Source organism: Alexandromys fortis, unplaced genomic scaffold (assembly GCF_014885135.2).
Source record: "Alexandromys fortis isolate MF-2015 unplaced genomic scaffold, M_Fortis_MF-2015_v1.1 scaffold_142, whole genome shotgun sequence".
Lineage (NCBI taxonomy): Eukaryota > Metazoa > Chordata > Mammalia > Rodentia > Cricetidae > Alexandromys > Alexandromys fortis.
In genome coordinates this window covers 2,378,787-2,389,579 of record NW_026068057.1, presented here as the reverse complement: position 1 = coordinate 2,389,579, position 10,793 = coordinate 2,378,787, and the positions used below count along the sequence as shown (strand labels likewise).

The 10,793-nt window shown below is 39.1% G+C and overlaps 1 protein-coding gene across 1 annotated transcript in view; it reads left to right on the top strand.

The window, feature by feature from the left end:
* Cdc73 (cell division cycle 73) overlaps positions 1–10,793 on the top strand; it is a 684,130-nt gene that overhangs the window by 538,291 nt on the left and 135,046 nt on the right. The gene's annotated exons all lie outside the window — the stretch shown is intronic.

The window sequence follows — 10,793 nt, the reverse complement described above, 5'->3', positions numbered from 1 at the left end:
TAAGAGCTAGCCAATAAGAAACTGGACCTAGCCGGGCCAGGCAGTGTTTGAAAGAATACAGTTTCCGTGTAATTATTTCTGGGTATAAACTAGCCATGCGGGCGGCCGGGTGCCGGGGACGCAGCCCCGCCGCTCCTATTTCAACAGAGGAGCAGAAGGAGGGAAAATATGAGCAAAGAAGTCAGGACCACGAGGGGTGCACCTACCCACGGAGACAGTGGAGCTGATCTATTATGAGCTCACCAAGGCCAGCTGGACTGTGACTGAAAAAGCAAGATAAAACCGGACTCTCTGAATATGGCGGACAATGAGGGCTGCTGAGAAGCCAAGGACAATGGCACTGGGTTTTGATCCTACTTCATGTTCTGGCTTTGTGGGAGCCTAGCCAGTTTGGATGTTCACCTTTCTAGACCAGGATGGAGCGGGGAGGACTTTGGATTTCCCACAGGGCAGGGAACCCTGACTGCCCTTCAGACTGGAGAGGAATGGGGAGTGGAGTGGGGGGAGGGGGAGAAGAGTGGGAGGAGGGGGAGAAAGGGAAACGGGGAGGGAAATGGGAGGCGGGGAGGAGGCGGAAATCTTTTTTCAATAAAAAATTATATTTAAAAAAAAAAGGTGTAGTAGTGCTTCTTTTATGAGTTTGAGTGCCCTAGTGTTTGGCACATAGTTGTTAAAAATTGAAAGTTCTCTTGGAGGATTTTTCCTTTGAATTTGTAGTGTCCTTCCTTATCTCATCTGATTAGTTTAGTTTGAATTCTATTTTGTCAGATACAAAAATGGCTATACCTGCTTCATTCTTAGGTCTGTTTACTTAGAATATCTTTTTGTATACTTTACCCTGATGTGATACCTATCCTTGATGTTAAGGTGTGTTTTTGGAAGAAGTATATGGATGGATTCCGTTTTGGAATTCATTTTGTTACCCTGGGCCTTTTTATTGGTGAATTGAAACCATTATGTAGAGTTATAAACAGTGTTTGTTGATTGCCAATATTTTGTTGCTGTAATATGGGATTCCCCACTTCTTCTGATTTACTGGTTTGATATTATTCTTTTTTTTTCTTGCATGTGGTTAATTTTTTCAGGTTAAAGTTTTCCATCTAGTTACTTCTAGGGGTTAGAGTTTTAGATATGTACTGCTTAAATTTGTTTTATTATTTTTTATCAAGGAATGTCTTGATTTTTTCCATCTATTGGATTGAAAGTTGTTGGTTATACCATTCGTGGCTGGCATCTGTATAACACGTACCCATCCAGGCCCTTCAAGCTTTTAGAGTCTCCATTGAAATGTCAGGTCTGTTAGTTTCCCTTTAGATGTTGTTTTGGTCTCTTTTTTTTTTCCTTTCAGCTTTCAATATTTTTCTTGTTTTGAACTTTTAGTCTTTTGATTATTATGCGCTTCTGGGTCTCTCTTATCTGGTCCGTCTCTTTGGTGTTCTATGTGCTTGATACACATCTCCTCTTGGTTAAGGAAATTTTTCTTCTTATTGTGCTGAAAATATTTTCTTTGATTTGGGTTTCTTCTCATTCTTCTAATTATAATTGATAATCATCTATTTGATCTATCTGTAGTAGCTCAGATCTTCTGGACTTTTTTTCTTTGGCCTGGCTTTTTTTTTTATATTTAATGTTTTCTTGCACGGTGTGAAAGCAAAGTGTCCACTTCTTCTATTGTGTCCTCAAAGCTTGAGATTCTCTCTTTTACCTCTTATATTCTGTTGGTGAGGCTTGCCTCTCAAGTTTCAGTTGCGTTCCTAAAATTTTAATTTCCAGATTTTGTTTACTGATTCTATTTCTATTTGCCATTCTTTTTTCTTCAGTTCATTGCACTGTTTGTATTTTCATAGGTTTCTTTCATGGATGTTTTCCATTTATGTTTTAAGGACCTCTATCCTATGCAGGAAGGCTATTGTGAAGTCCTTATCGGGAGCTTCAGCTATGGTGCATTTCCCAGAGCCTACGATCCTAGGTTTATTGGAGACATATTATCATAGTGGTTATTTATTGTGTTTTTAACCTGGTGTCTATGCATCTAGGTTTGTGATGACCAAAAGTCTTCATACTGACATCTGGTCTGGTCTTCATTGGGTTCCATTCCTCCGTTTCTGTTGCCATCTCTGGTTCTTTAGAGAGTGTGGTGACTGTGGGTTGCTTGGTAGGGAATGCTTCTGGGATCTTGCCAGTGTGGCCATGGGAGTTCTGTATAGACTGTTTCTTGGCACCTTGGGATAAAGATGCTCTAGAGGGAAGGACCAGATGGGACCCACACGAGAGAGGAAATATACTGCTGGAAATGGTGGTAGAGTAGGAGAGGCCACAGCTGGCAATCTTCCACAGAACTGGGGTTGAGACAGGGGAATGGGATTTGGAGGAGAGAAAGGAAAATAAAAATCTAAAGATAGCCTACCAACTTCCCTGCCTGTCTGCTTCCATGGACATATTGACTTGTAGGTTTCCAGGGAAAACTTACTTGGGAGTATTGCTGGCTGAGACCAAGGTATGGGATGGTGAGGGAAGCTGGAGGAGGACATCTGCATGGTATTCTGGAGATGGGGATTGGGAGGAAGGCAATGCCATAGTAGGTGATCTGTTACAGAGCATGGGATGCAGGACATTTTCAATTTAATTTAATTTACATTACTTCTATTTCCAGCCCTCCCTTCAGACCCTTTTCCTATGTCCCCTCCATTTCTGTTAGCTTATGATGTCATGTTAACTTCCCTTCCCCTTTGTTTCCCCATCTTTAATCAGAGTGTAACTGAGTTTTAATAAAGGTCTAGCTTACATAATTGCTAGCACATCTCCCATCTTCCATGCTTATACCATCCACATGGTATTTTCTATTTAAACTGCATAACAAAAAAGTATAAACTGGATGGCTTATATACAGAAACTTACATTGGATAATTGCAGAGTTATGGAGGACTAAGATCAAGGTATAAATTTGGTGTCTAATGAAAATCCCTTCCTTTGTTCTTACCAACAGCTGTCTTTGCTGTTTCTTTACATTGTCAAAGGGGGATATCTCTCTAGCATCTCTTGTGCAGGTCCCCTATTTACAGTTGTGAAGGTGTGGCCTTTATGATTTATTGTCTTTCAAAGATTCCACCTCCTAAAGATGTCTCTTTCTGGGATTAGGATTTCGGTGTACAGTTCATTGTCTTTTTAGCAGTCATAAACATTCAAATCATAGAACATGGGGCTAAATTTTCATGTGGGTGGTTCATGTTGGTTAATTTTCTCAGAGAAAAGTTTTGCAGAAAGGAGATAAAACCAAGTTAAATATCAAAATTGACTCCTCTCACAAAAGCTGGCTTGGCTTCAGGTGCCACACACACACATGCACTTAGTGACAGCACTATATGTAGGCAATGATTTCCAGGAAAACTTCTTTTATTTGCTTCCTATCTAAATTCACAATTATCCAGACTTCTCATGAAGTCTCATAACTTCAGGCATGTTGTTGAATCATGTTGAAATTCACAATCCTAATAAGATAATTTTTCATCTCAATTTACAAATGAAAATTCAAAGGAATAAAGGACTGTGCTTTTAGATTAGCCAGTATGCATGGATTTGAGAAACAAAATGGTTTTTAACTATACTTGCTTTCTTCCTATTTCCTCACTTAGGTGATTTGCAACTGTCTTCTATCATCATCAGAGCACAAATGCAAGGGGTATGTTCATGATAAAGATAGCATTTAAACATACCAGAATTGCCTGTGTGGGGGTGATTTGAAGATTGTTGTCATTCTCACATTTGCATAGAAATGTCCGTGGATTTGAGCTGTGGTTGTGACTTGTCTCTTCCTCTGTCATTTGTAGAAGAGAAAGGATGAGATATAGTGGGATCAATGAAATGTAAATAGCATGGGGTTGAAGGATGTAATATTAAGTACAAGGTCAGGATTCATGAGTAAATGCTCAGAGAAGGGCTTAACAACCTCTGTTGTGTTTGTGTGTGTATGCTGAAATCCTTGCCTTTATAGCTTTGGCTACTTTTTTCATGATACACATGGGTCTTTAAAATCCTAATTACCTTAATATGTTATATATTTATCCTCTTGATAGAAATGAGGGTATTGCAGTTTTTATATCTGAATGTGAATAAAGTATAAAGAAAAATATGTTCAATGAAACTTGATACCAAGGACATTCCTTCTTCTTGATCATCATCATCATCATCGTCGCTGTCGTTATTATTATTATTATTATTATTATTATTGTGGTGGTGGTTTGTGTATGCATGTGTTTGAATGCAGGTGCTGGTGAGTGGACAACTTTCATGAGTTGTTCTCTCTTTCCATTTGTGGGTTCTAAAGATCAAACTCAGGCCTTGAGGTTTGTGTTGCAAATGCCATCTAGAAGGTCCAATTTCTGATTTTAAAAGAAAGTTAGAAATAGATAATAAATGGAATCATAAAATGGAGCAATTCTTTGCTAATTTATATTTTTCTACAAGTTAAAATATCAGAAAGTTTGAAGGGGGAGTTGTACAAGCCAGTTACATAGTTCAGGTGAAGAAAACATGTGAGTTTCAGGACAGAGATGATGGAATACTAATGAGGAGGCTGAGTTGGCTGTAAGCTCTTTTTTGCTCTTTGTTGCCCTGTTAGATCAGCACCATGCTTAGACATGCACATGTCTACTCTGGAGATGTCCTGCTCAGATCATATCCTGTCTTAGTCACATAACGGCTCTGGCATTTTAAAGAAATTATATTTCTGACTTGGTATTTCTTTGGTCTTTATTTTTTAGATGTTAAAATAGTGTTCCCCCGATGAAATCATGTGGAGAGTAAATGGATTAACACATATAATGCAATTAACCAGCTTGGGTTAGCAGCCGAGGACAACTGCCTCTATCTCTGTCATCACCAAGAGACTAGAGGACAAAGTGCAGAAATAGACCCAAACACATATGTGGATTCTGTCTTCAATGCAGCTGTATTGTAAGACACCGATGAGGGAGACGGTGTAGAAAAGGTGTTCGCAAGACTGGCCATCTGGAAAAATTGCAGGAATTCCTTGAAGCTGCAAAAATGTGCAATGGATGATTTAAATATTTACAAAGGTAAGACATAGTTTCTTCAGAGTTAAATATTTACCTATGATTAAATATCGCAACTCAAATCCTACATATTTACCAAGATGTGTAAAAATATATGTCTACACAGGTTTTCTACATAAATAGTCAGAGATGCTTTTTGACAGCCCAGACAAGAAACGGCACAAAAATCTAGCTATAGGTAAATGGAAAAACTGCTGTGATGTATTTCTTTAAAAAAGAATATGTATGTTTGTCTGTGGTGTATGTGTGTGTGTGTGTTTATGTCCACATACACACATACCACAGTGCATGTGTAAAGATTGGAGGGCAATCTGGGAGAGTGGATTCTCTCCTCTCACCACATGAATTGGGGCATTGAACTCAGGCAGCGAGCACCATTATTTGATCAGGTATCTCACTGGCCCATGATGATATATTCTTTTTAATGGAATATGCTACACTCACAGGATTAATAGGAACAAGTTACAGAGTACTCAATAGCATGAATATCAAGAACACTTATTTCTAGGTGAAATAAGCCAGACATATAATGTGATTTTATTTTTTGAACATCTGGAAATGGCTAAGTTTTCCTTGATGAGTCAAAATAATTGTATATGTATATGTATATGTATATATATATATATATATTACAATGCTGGTTATATTTTATAGGCAAAAATAGAGTTTGGGAGCTGTTTTTAATGTATATTACTGATACTTTTAGGTCTCACCCACCCCAAAAGTTGAATACATGTCCTGTTCCTCCATCTGGTCTATGATTGTTGAATGAAGAGGATGACATTAAGAAACTAGATGTTAGAAGCCAATTATGAGTGAGTACATCCCATGTTCCTCTTTCTGGGTCTGGCTTACCTCACTCAGGATAGTGTTTTCTATTTCCGTCCATTTGCATGCAAAATTCAAGAAGTCATTGTTTTTTACTGCTGAGTAGTACTCTAATATGTATATATTCCATACTACTCACTCATAATTGGCTTCTAGCCGTTAATAAAGGACATTGAGCCTATAATTCGTGATCCTAGAGAAGCTAAATAAGAGGGTGAACCCAAAGAAAAACATATCGTCATCCTCCTGGATATTAACCTTCATCAGGCAATGAAAGGAGACAGAGACAGAGACCCACATTGGAGCACCAGACCGAAATCCCAAGGTCCAAATCAGGAGCAGAAGGAGAGAGCACGAGCAAGGAACTCAGGACCGCAAGGGGTGCACCCACATACTGAGACAATGGGGATGATCTATCGGGAACTCACCAAGGCCAGCTGGCCTGGGTCTGAATAAGCCTGGGATGAAACCGGACTCGCTGAACATAGCGGACAATGAGGACTGCTGAGAAGTCAAGAACAATGGCACTGGGTTTTGATCCTACTGCACGTACTGGCTTTGTGGGAGCCTAGGCAGTTTGGATGCTCACCTTACTAGACCTGGATGGAGGTGGGAGGTCCTTGGACTTCCCACAGGGCAGGGAACCCTGACTGCTCTTTAGGCTGATGAGGAAAGGGGAGTTGATTGGAGGGGGAGGGAAATGGGAGGCGGTGGCGGGGACAAGGCAGAAATCTTTAATAAATAAATAAATTAATAAAAAAAGAAACTAGATTTTTTTTGTCATAAACCGAGTCACAGTAACCACAAAAGAATTTCATACTATGCTTTGGGGTGATTTTTTTATGTCACATCTGCTATATGGAACCAAAGATCTGTAAAAAAGAATAGGATATTATGATAAGTTATAATCATGAGGTTTGTTTATGTATAGCAAAAAATGTATAAAACTGTGGAAGTCAAGGCTGATAAACATATTTGGAAAAAATATAAGTATTTATTTGGCAAAAGTACCCTAACATTTATTTTTTAGGCATATACAAATTATCTCACGCCTTTTGAAATATAATTAATAGCAATTTAAAATTCAGTAACTATATATTAGAAAAATAATAATAGGTTCATTAAAGTTTCATTTTTTTAACCAAATAATATGGCATGCATCAAGGTTGACTTGATTTGCCTATGACAGAAAGCAGTGTTATCTGCCTTTCTAAACTTTCATTTAACATGATTTCTGTTTTAACTGTTTTCAATTTTTCTGTCTTGTTTATGGCTGAATAGAATTAGATTGTGTGTCTCTGCCATATATCCTTGTCAGGTTCCTAAGCTGGTTCCATTTCTTGGCTGTTATGAGTAGTGTAGTAACAAATATGTAGAACTATCTTTGTGTTATGTTAGCTTAGAATCTCTTAGGTATATGCCCAGGAGTTGGAGAGCACACTCATATGGTAGTTCAGTTTTTTATAATGATTTCTATAATTGCTGCAGCAGCTCACACTCCTACTACTTAAATATAAAAATGTAGAAGAAATATATATATGTATATATACATATGCATATATCTGTACATCACACACACACACACACACATATATATATATCACATAAAAGTGAGACATGAAAGTAGAAGTGTAATGTGAGGGGAGAAGTAGGGATCTAAATGGTGGCGGGAGGTGAGAGAATGAGAGTAAAAGGTAGGAGACAAAATCAACATGTAATTTAAACTATATGTGTTTGTATGTGCTATGCCCAGATCATGGGCACCCCCAAAAGACCACCACAGAGCCCAAATACCGTATGTTAAGACAAAGATCCTTTATTCAAATCTGAACTTGGGCTCTCCGTGTGTCCAGTGCATTGGATCAGAAAGAGCCTCAAGCTCAGCTGGGGTGAGGGATTTCTAAGGTTCAGGACCCTTGATTGGCAGACATATGTCTAGGGGTGTCATGGTGGTAAAGGATGGGTGTGTGCTGGGCTAAGGGACATTAGGTGATCCTATCTACAATGATTGGAGCATTCGGTATTTCCTTTGAAATGTTAGCTCCTTTCCTCTTGACTGGTCAGTTCTTGGCAGTGCCTGCGTGGTCTCTGTTGAGCCAGTCAGGGCTGGCCGTACAGTGTGCATGGCACACGAGTTACAGCATGGTTGTAGCAAAACTGGAGCGGAGGAGATGTAGCTAGAGGAGAGTGGCATGTGGAGCAAGCGTGAGCCAAGTATAGTGATTTATATGAACAAAAACTAGAATAATGAAACATTAATACCACTCTAACATTCGATTAACAAGATTTTCTCTGGTGTAGAACTTTGTAGCACATAGAATTTCAGTGCTGTGAATTGTATGCTTATAGCAACTGGGGAAGAGAGAGATGGCACCAGTGGGCATGGCTGGTGCTGGTCGTTAGGTGACTGCCAGTCTGGGGGCTGGGTTTATTTGGGTTTAGTATTATATGAATGTTTTCACTCTTTTCAACATGCCCTCTCTAGGCTATCTTATTCTAAGGAACATAAAAAAGAGGTCCTTAGCTTCCAAACATTCCTGCTTTGACTATTCCTGCAATTCAAAGGTTTTCAATTTTTAAATAAAAAGGCACAGTGTAAGATATTACTGTCATTTGTATTAGACAGTAAGAAGAAAAAAAGTTACAAATAATTTAAGAATATGTATTAATATTTCAGGCCAACATTGCTCATGGAATGAGAACTGCTTCTATATTTCTGATTCTTCATGGTTCTCAACAAATGATATGCATGGAGAATGTACATGGAGATTTCATCTATTTTCCATAATTGATTTTTGGATCATTGTTATTACAGTGTATTTTGGTGTATGCCTCTTAAGAATTCCCTTAATAAGAGACACAAGGGCACCCATTTCATATTTGTCTGCACTTATTTGAAACAGAAGTTAAAATTGGTAACATGACAGGTTTAAAAATTACATCTTCCCAATTATATTAAAGAAGGCAATCAGAGAAAGCAGATCTGAAGCATCCTTAGTCAGACATAATTAGTTGTATGGGTATAAAATCTACGGCGTTCTCTTCAGTAGTACCTGAGATGTATGGAGTTTTCAAAGTCAGTTCCACCTGCTGCACCTGCTCTCACTTTTGAGGCCTGAACAAGAATGTTACCAGATTTAGCATCAGAATAGAAGAGCTCTTAGCAGTGGACAGTTAGAGGTCCTCTGTGGTTTTCTTTGGAAAATTGATTTCCTTAATACAGATTGTTTTTAGAAGTTATAAAAATTCCCAGAAAATTTAGGTAGAAAGTTGGATTAATGCTGAGGATTTACAAATTCTGTGTGTGTGTGGGAGGGGGGAGGGAGAGGGAGAGGAGAGAAGAGGGGGGGAGAGAGACAGAGACAGAGACAGGGGAGAGGGGGAGGGAGAGAAGAGAAAGAGAGAGGGAGGGAGGGGGAGAGGGAAAGGGGGAGGAGACTGAACTTCTGAGCATGTATACATAGAGATGTGCTTTCTCAGTTTGCTCCTCAGGTAGAACCCGGGTCATGCAACTTAGGTACTGTTTTTTTCCAACAAGATGTTGGCCAGCTTTTACTAATGTGATAAAAGTTCTGAAAAACTATCATTCATTTTTCTTTCCTGCTCAGTAATATAGCTGTATGTGTCAACTCCCTTTAGATCTTGTAACTTGGTGGTAGCCCCCCTCAAGAGGCTAAGGGAATCATTTGTTTCCTGCCTGGCCTACCTCGCTTTCCAAGTCTGTCCTAAGTCTCTGATAATTTGATTTATGGTAAGATATGCAACTGGCTTAAAAAGTTTCTCTAATTTCAGGGATACTAACAAGCAAACCTTCACTCATACTACATAAAACTAGGAAACAGTGGTTCCCTACTAAAACAATGTTAATAACTGCACATTCTGGCATACTAGTGATAAAGTTTTTAATCCTAGGTTATTGGAAACCCACTGTTCCTGATGTAATAAGCCAATAAAACTGAATTATTAAGTCCAGGTTTAATGAACAGAGCAAAGCAGCTCCTGGGTGACCCTCAGGAAGGCAGGAGAAGAATCACATGGCAAATATGACTACCAGGTTTTAAGTAGCCTATAGGTCTGGTCTTGAGCAGCCCCAAGGAGGGGCTGACTTTTGGCAGGCTTTCTCAGGCCAGAGTTTGAAGAAGGCAGCTCCAGGGGAGAAGGTACCTCTTGGTTCACTGAGGGTAGGGTTTGGAATGGGAGGAGTGAGACCTGAGAGTGGAATGGGACCCCAAGCTGGGGATTCCAAACATCTAGGACATAGAATCTGCTTTTGGTACAAGGAGATTAAGGCAGAATTGAGGTGATAGATTGAGACTATGAACAAAGACTAAAAAGAATCTGTGTCTACACAGACTCATGGACTGATCAGAATTCCAAGCACTGTGAGGAGATTGGAATGTTGTAGACCAAAAAGCCTGACTTTATCTGAAAGTTCTAGAGGGCTAGAACTAGCCATTCCTTGCTCACCTCCAGTGAGGGGAAAAAAATCTGGGACTAATTTATAACAACCTGCTAGAATTGTTATCTTAGCATCTTGGGCCTATAGAAAACTCCCCCCTGATTTGGACCTTGAGATTTCAGTCCGGTGCTCCAATGTGGGTCTCTATCTCTGTCTCCTTTCATCGCCTGATGAAGGTTAATATTCAGGAGGATGCCTATATGTTTTTCTTTGGGTTCTCCTTCTTATTTAGCTTCTCTAAGAACCCGAATTATAGGCTCAATGTCCTTTATTTATGGCTAGAAACCAAATATGAGTGAGTACATCCCATGTTCCTCTTTTTGGGTCTGGCTTACCTCACTCAGGATAGTGTTTTCTATTTCCATCCATTTGCCTGCAAACTTCAAGAAGTCCTTGTTTTTTACTGCTGAGTAGTACTCTAATATGTATATATT